The sequence below is a fragment of the Otolemur garnettii genome, unplaced genomic scaffold, assembly GCF_000181295.1.
Source record: "Otolemur garnettii isolate 467f Iridium unplaced genomic scaffold, OtoGar3 scaffold00156, whole genome shotgun sequence".
NCBI lineage: Eukaryota > Metazoa > Chordata > Mammalia > Primates > Galagidae > Otolemur > Otolemur garnettii.
In genome coordinates this window covers 944,766-952,955 of record NW_003852551.1, presented here as the reverse complement: position 1 = coordinate 952,955, position 8,190 = coordinate 944,766, and the positions used below count along the sequence as shown (strand labels likewise).

At 51.3% G+C, this 8,190-nt stretch overlaps 1 protein-coding gene and 1 pseudogene across 1 annotated transcript in view; one reads left to right on the top strand and one right to left on the bottom strand.

Moving 5' to 3' along the window:
- Positions 1 to 6,642, bottom strand: part of NCMAP (non-compact myelin associated protein) — a 43,142-nt gene extending 36,500 nt beyond the window's left edge. The window contains exon 1 of the mRNA XM_003799767.3: positions 6,562 to 6,642. The gene's annotated coding sequence lies outside the window, so the exon portion shown is untranslated. The remainder of the gene's footprint in view (positions 1 to 6,561) is intronic.
- Positions 1 to 6,828, top strand: part of LOC100958759 — a 31,458-nt pseudogene extending 24,630 nt beyond the window's left edge.
- Positions 6,829 to 8,190: the final 1,362 nt, after the last annotated feature.

Below are 8,190 nucleotides of genomic sequence, written 5' to 3'. Positions count from 1 at the left end.
TCCTGCCTCAGCCTCCCAAGTAGCTGGGACCACAGGCACCTGCCACAACACCTGGCTATTTTTTTTTTTTTGGTTGCAGCCATCATTATTGTTTAGCAGGCCTGGGCTGGATTTGAACCCACCACCTGGTGTATGTGGCTGGCGCCTTAGCCACTTGAGCCACAAGTGCTGAGCCTGTTATCTTTCTTTTATAGTAGTTGCACTTCTCAGGTGTCTATTTTGGCAGGTGAGTTCAAGTTCCCCCTGCAGTACCAACTATCTATCTGGTAACGTGCCCTGGGGGAGGGTCAAAAGCATACAGAGAGGTAAAAAGATGAGGCCCAGGACGAGAGCCACACCAACATCCTGGGCTATCCCCTCTGGCTGCTACTCTGCCAGCTATGACCATCAAGCTTCACCTGTAAGTTCCCAGGGAAAAGCAGGCTGTGGGGAGGGGCATGAGGGGCGTAGACTCCTCTGGTGAGATCCACTAGCCTGGGGTGCAGGTAGTTGGAGGTGCACTAATGGAGGAGGGAATGCCTGAGTGCTTTGCCCAGCGCTTGCCCATTTGATCAATTCCTCACTCCAGCAGAGCTTTGAGCTACCCCAGACATTCCCAGGCTACAGTGATTTTCTCAAGATAGAGCATAGGGACTGGACACAGACTAAAGGGCAGGACAGTGAGAGGGGTTAGAGTTCAGGCCTTGGGGTCCATCAAACATTCATTCCTTCCATATTGGAAGCCCATTTGTGCCTAGACATTGTGCTGGGGGACGGGAGACAGTAAGAACAGGGCTGGTCCTTGCCCTCAAGGGTAAAGGCTCTGACAATGAACTAACAGACTTGGATGCAAATCCCGACACCACCACCTGGGCAGCTCACTTTGTCTTTCTAAGCCTCAATTTCTTCATCTGCAAAATGGAGATGATCACAGCACCTATTTATAGGATTCCTGAGACAATGCTGTCAGCAATTAGCACAAGGCCTGGCACACAGAGGGCTCTCAGAAATGTTCATTATTAGGGGCGGCACCTGTGGCTTAAAAGGGTAGGGTGCCGGTCCCATGTGCCGGAGGTGGTGGGTTCAAACCCAGCCTCGGCCAAAAACTCCAAAAAAAAAAGAAGTTAATTATTATTGTTATTATTGTGATCAATGATGTTACTGGGAATTAGGTAGGAACTTGGAGCTGCTTCTAAAAAGATATATGAATTACCTTTTATTATCTGGGCAAACAAGTTACCCTTAGGGTCTCTGACTGGAGAAAATGAGCAGGTAGGGCCTCTAGAATTTCAGAGAAAGAACAGTGAGTTTTGTTCTTAGAAAATTTGCCATAAAAAACTAGCAAGGTAGGGAAACAAACAAACCAAGTTCCAGAGAGAACTACTAATACTACCAAAGCTGTCAAGATTTCAGATAACTGGTCTCTTTCCCTGGTTCTCTGTTGGTCCTTTTCCTTCCTTTCTTTTCTTTTTAAAAATTGAGACAAGGTGTTTCCAGGCTACAGCGCAATGGCCTCATCATAGCGCACTGCAACCTCAAACTCCTGGGCTCAAGCAATCCTCCTGCTTCAGCCTCTTGAGTAGCTGGGATTACAGGTAACTGTCATGACACCTACCTAATTTTTCTACATTTAGTAGAGGCAATATCACTCTTGCTCAGGCTGGTCTCAAACACTTGAACTCAAGGGATCTCCTTTCTCTGACTCCTAGAGTGCTAGGATTACAGGACTGACCCATGCGCCTGGCCAGGTCCCTCCTGGGGGTGCTGAAACACCTGCAGGAGGTGTGGGCAGTGGTGTGGTGTGCAGCACTCAGCTATGGGTTGGCGCCTAGGAAGCTCTCAGCCAGCTAGAGTTAACCATTTGCTTTCCTCTGGGAATTGCAGACAGAAACCTTAGGAAACCTCAAGAAACCTCCAGGAGGGTCACAGGCAGAGTAAGGGAAAATGTCACACAATTGCTTTTTGTTGCGTGACAGACTGAGTAGATACCTCCCGGTGGCTAATTTTTCTGTTCAATAGAGACAGGTCTCATTCTTGCTCAGGCTAGTCTCGAACTCTTGAGCTCAAGCAACCCACCTGCCTCATCTTCCCACAGTGCTAAGATTACAGGTGAGCCACTGGGCCAGGCCAGAAATTGTTTCTGATTAAGTGATTGTATGGCTACTTGGCCATTATTATCTCTGGTTCATAGATCAGGAAACTGAGGCTCTGAGAAGCAATGTGACTTGAGGCAGAGGACAAGACTTTTCCCCTGCTCTTTGTCAACCCTCTTCCTGGCTAATTCCCCTTCACAACCAGCGCCCCAGAGCAGGGCATGCTGGCTGCCCACAGCCCTGAGGCCTCCTATGGCAGGTGCTACCCACCCAGGGCCCCTGCAGCTCAGGTGTGTCCTGTGCAGGCGGGAGGCCCCGCTGAGCAGAACAGGCCTCTCTGTCTTAGAGATTGGCACTCCCTGTCTCCCTTTCCTAGGCCAACTTCAGCCCCTACCCTGGGAATTTCAAACCGCAGGCAGTTCCAGCCCAACCCCTGCCCTGCTCAGGGATCTCTGAGGCTCACTGACCAGCTCCTTCCTTGGCTAGGTCCCTTTCCTGTCATCTTGCCTCTTCCTGCCCACTTGGGATTTATACTTCTGATCTGGAATTCATATCAGAGCAAAGCGACAAGGGATCATCCTACCAGGTCCTGAGGAAAGAGGGATTCCCAAGGCTGAAACACCACCGACATGGAGACAGGACAGATGGAGATGGGGAAACTGATGAGGGAAATATGCACAGGGCTTGGAGATTGTCCAGGAAATATAAACACGCTGCCGCTGCTATGTGCTGGCTTAAGAGGCTCTCAGACGGCAGCACGAAAAGTGCATATCTTAACACAGGCGCTTCTGGCCCTCGATAGTTTAGCCCAATTTAAGGAGGTTTCTATTTCGGATATTTTTCTTCAATATCAAACATATATCTTTTTAAAAACTCGGGTTAATGTATTATAATTCTGAATCTTTTTTTTTAAATCATACATGAGCTTTTTAGAAATTAAAAGGATTTATTGAGCAACTTAAAATCCATTTTTTTAAAACCTTCCTTCCTCCTCCTCTCCCCTCCCCACCCGGAGACAGAGCCTTAAGCTATCACCCTGGGTAGAGTGCCATGACATCACAGCTCACAGCAACTTCCAACTCCTGGGCTCAAGCAATTCTCCTGCCTCTGCCTCCCAAGTAGCTGGAACCACAGGCGCCACCACAACGCCCGGCTACTTTTTGGTTGCAGCTGTCATTGTTGTTTGGTGGGCCCGGGTTGGATTCGAACCCTCCAGCTCAGGTGTATGTGGCTGGCGCCTTAGCTGCTTGAGCCACAGGCACCGAGCCTTTCCTTCCCTTTTTATTGGAAGATTGGAAAATAAAGAAAAGTTGCAGTGCCCGTAGCTCAGTGGGTGGGACACTGGCCACATACACCAAGGCTGGCGGATTCCAATCCAGCCTGAGCCAGCTAAACAACAATGATAACTGCAACAAAGAAATAGCCGGGCATTGTGGCAGGTGCCTATAGTCCCAGCTACTTGGGAGGCTGAGGCAAGAGAATGGCTCAAGCCCAAGAGTTTGAGGTTGTTGTGAGCAGTGACGCTACGGCACTCTTGAGACTCAATCTTAAAAAAAAAAAAAAGAAAAAGAAAAGTTGCTCCATTTACAAGTCCCAGGGAATTTCACCACCCATCACAGTGTCAAAAGAATTTGGAATTAGGAGACGTAGATCTTCCCCTAGTGCTACATGACCTTGAATGTGTCTGGAGAGGTCTAGATTGTGGTTTCCAAACCACAGATCTGGGTGCTCTCTCTAGTACGTTTCAGGGTCTCAATAGCTCTACCATTCAGTGGATGTGTCCCAGGAACAACAGGAGGGGAGCCAGCTGGGACATTGCTTTCTCCCTCTCGGAGCTCCAGGAGCAGCGACATCATGTCCAGGCCTCTCCTTTGGATGTAAATGTCTAGAAGAACACCCCTCCTTCTCTGAGAAAAGGCACTGAGGGTGGTGGGAAAGAGGGCAGAGATGTCAAACACAGTGAGAGGGGCTGGCAGTTGGAGGTGATTAGACAATGAAAACTGAAGTTCAAGGTCAGTTTGGTCAGAATCTCCTCTCTCAGAGCCAGGAGGCCCATCCTAAGCCTAGGCTTATGCATTCCACTGTATCCCTTGAGCACCTGCTTTGCTATGAGCAGAGACTGGGCTAAGTCAGGACACAGTGAGGAGCAGGGTGGGCTTCCTCCCTGTTCCCACCAAGCTTAAGCAAAACACAGATAGGTAGCAAATGATCAGGAGCAATTACAGAAAGTACTACGGAAAGGAAAAGTTTGAACTTGGCTCTTTGGGGGTACCCGCGTCCTGTCTCCTGTAGCTGTGCCCCCTGAGTCTCCCTGCTTCTCATATATTCCCGGTCAACCCAAGGGAGGTGGGAACCCAACACAGCTGCTTGCCAGGAAGTCAGAAAACTGAAGACCCCTAACTGTACTTGGAGTGGTTCTACCCCAAGGACACAGCTTGCCACCAGTCTGAGGCAGGGTCCATGCAGTGATGTAGAAGGTGACAAGTTGTTGATGGGAAACCACTATACCAGATTCCCACTGTGTGCCTGGCTCACCACGCCACTACCCAGCACAGTGCCCAGCAGGGACAAGGTAAAGAATGCCCCAGCCCATGAGGGGTCACAGCAGCCCCTTCCCTTTTCTTCTTCCCCTCCCATCAGACATTCACAGCCCTTTGCCATCTGTTGGCTGCCTCTCTATCCCCTCTCCTTACCCCTGTAACTTTGGGTGGACATTTAGAGAACATGAGAAAGGTATGACCCACTTAGAGTTCCAGCTCCTTCATCTACTCAAGTGGCTCTGGGGTCAAGATTCTAAGATGTTATACCCGTGCTCTGGCTAGGCTCATCACTTCGCAACACACACACACACACACACACACCCCTCAAGAGGAACTAACTGCCTGGAATCGCTTACTCTGCACTTCTGTACCATCCACGGTGACCACCCCCACACCCATCCATCAGTACCGAGCCATCTCTAAATCCACTACTCTTTTCACCACATGTCAAACTTAGTACTTCACATTCATTCATTCAACAGCTACAAACTGAGACACTGCATGCAAGGCACCATGCTGGGGCGGGGGATATAACAGTAAGCCAAATAGACATGGTTCCTGTACCCAAAGAGCCACAGTCTAGCAGAAAGTAATACCTAGTATTTGTTGAGTATTTGCCTGGTCTATATGGAAACTGTACCAAGCACTTTATATGGATTATCTGATATAATCTATCAGAGAAATTGTTTCACTAAGGAGCACATCAAACTGAACCACAGGCCAAACTGGATTTGCCCAAGGCTAAAAAGACAGCTCTGGATGAGGGCAATGGCAGGGATTCCAATCCCACGGTGACTCATTCCACAGCAGTGCTCTAACCACTACGTTTCCTCTCCCAGACCCACTCAAATTCCACCTCCTCCAGGAGTTTTCTGGAATCTTCCTCCCAGACTCAAGGGCTTCCTTGGTCTCTCTAATCCAGCCCTCATATTCCACACAGCCATCTCCTCCTCCCTCTAGGATGCCCAGAGAACTCTGCCAGATTCCTCAGAGCTGGGAGTCTGATGAGCCAAGAGCGACCCCAGAGCTGCTGGGAGCGCCTGTTGAATTTGGTGATCTAAACCCTGCTGTGGGTTTTCTTTCTTTCCTCCTTTTTTTTTTTTTTTTTTTTTGAGACTGAGCCTCAAGCTGTTATCCTGGGTAGAGGGCCGTGCCATCAAGGCTCACAGCAACCTACAACTCCTGGGCTCAAGCGAGTCTCCTGCCTCTGACTCCCGAGTAGCTGGGACTACAGGCGCCTGCCACAAGGCCCGGCTATTTTTGTTGTTGTTGTTGTTGCCGTTATCATTGTTGTTTTAAGCTGTGCTGGGCCAGGTTCGAGCCCGCGAGCCTGAGTGTACATGGCTGGCGCCCTACCCACTGATCTATGGGCGGCGCCCCCTGGTGTGGGTTTTCATCTCGTTGAATCGCAGATCTTCCAGAGGGGCCTCAGCACAGAGATGACACATCAAGACGCCCATTTCACAGATGAGGCAAACAGAGTCCCTACTAGTGAGTGAAAGTCTAATCTTCTTCCCCCGGTCCGATCAGCTCCCTTTTCTTTCAGAGAGCCTTGGTTCCTCTGCTGCCAGAGGCTTCGGTATGGGGTTGGGACACAGAAACGACTTGCCTACTGATAATTTCAGGCTCCAAATGCAGGCTGGCTCTAGGGGCCAGCTTCTCCGCGCTCTGTTTAGCTTCGTTTGCGCTCTGGGCACCTGTACTCATCCCCTTATCTCCAAACCCCACTAAAGGCGGTTAGTCGCCCTCCCACCACCCCCAAACCACCACCTTTGTGCTCAAATATCAGGCGCTTGCTCCAACAAAGGTGCAGGAGAGGCCGGGGATACCTCATCCCCAAACCCGGGCTCTCCTTGGTCCAGCGCGGGCCGGCAGGTGGACAGAGGCCGCCGTCCCTGAGTCGGGCCGCGCCTTGCTCCGGCAGACCCCGGCACCCCGGCGCCTCCTACCTGCTCCGCGAACTCCGCTCGGCGAACCCCGCTCGGCCCCGCTCGGCCCCGCTGCGCTCCCCGCCTGGGCGGCTGCGGCTGCGGCAGCCCTGCGCCTCACACCCCGGGATCCCGCCCCCGCCTGGGGGATCCCGCCTCCCGCCCCGCCCCGCGCAGGTGATCCCGGAGCCTGGGGGCCGCTCTGGGGGCGCCAGGGTCCCGCACACTGAAGCGGCGGCGCCTCCCGGCGGTGTCCCCGCGCCTCTCCCGGGTCTGGGTCCTTTGTGAGACTCCGATTCTGGCACCCCCGGGCGCTCAGCCACCAGACCAGTCTTCCAGGTCAGACTTCTTAGGGGACAAAAGAGGAACGACATTACAAATAGACGCCCAGGCGAGCTGCTGGCAATTTGTGTAGGTGTCTTTCAGGAGCATGACGTTAACCAGATTGAAGGGTTTGCGGCCGGATTGGGGTTTAGATACTCACAGAATGTTACACTAGGCGGAAACACCTGGCAACGTGCAAGTGTCAAGAACTCCGCCCACGAGGAATCAAGGACTCCCTCTTCCCAGATTGCTCGGTTTCCCGCCGTATCCAGGACCTGGGACTTCCTCGGTATCTGTAGAAAGAGGGAAGAGATCTGAGAGCGAGGAACCTCAACCTCTCTCCATTTAGAAACAGGGACACTGAGGCCCAGGATGCAGAGGTGAGCGCTCAAAGTCACGTAGCGGGTTAGTAACAGGAGTAGAGACCAGTTTCTTCATTCTGTGTTGGAATTATATCCGGAAAGTGGTGGTTATTGCCTATTGCTTTGCCACTGAGCGCCTGTGGGAGGCTTTCAAAGCTCTGATCACTTCCTCCCCAGCTGGCTAGGAACTGAGAAAGAGTTCCTGTATTTTTCTAGGAAATTCCAGGATAGTATATATTAACAAATTGAGAAGAATAATTCTGTCACACAACTTCTTCGCCAAAGATGTAAAACACAATCCTTGGCTTCAAGAGCTTCTCCTTGAGGGGTGGGAATGAGCGGGGATGGGGAGGGATGCAGACCTGGCTACAGGAGAGGCTGCAGTGGGGAGGGGACACTGGGAGCCCACTCTGGCCCTGAGGCCTGAGTTCCAGGCAACATGACACTGGGCTGTGGGGGGAGGGGGCGGGGCTCAGGGGTGAGGCAGTCTCAGGTTCTAATCCTGACTCCATTGCTTACTAATTGCAAAGCTGGGCATGGTCGCTCACACCTGTAATCCTATCACTCTGGGAGGCTGAGGCAGGTGTATTGCTTGAGCTCAGGAGTTCAAGGACAGTCTGAGCAAGACCCTATCTCTAAAAATAGCGGGGTGTTGTCAGAGGTGCCTGTAGTCCCAGCTACTTGGGAGGCTGAGGCAAGAGGATCACTTGTACTCAAGAGTTTGAGGTTGTGAGCTATGATGCCAGGGCACTCTACTGAGGATGACAAAGTGAGACTCTAATAATAATAATAATAATAGCCAGGTGAAAGGAATTTTGGAAACCTCTTGAGACTCATTTTCCTTCTGTAAATGAAGATAATGTACTTAGTTCAGCAAAGTTGCGGTGAGGATTAAAAATGAGATAAAGGGCTTGGCGCCTGTGGCTCGAGAGGCTAAGGCGCCAGCCACATACACCTAAGGTGG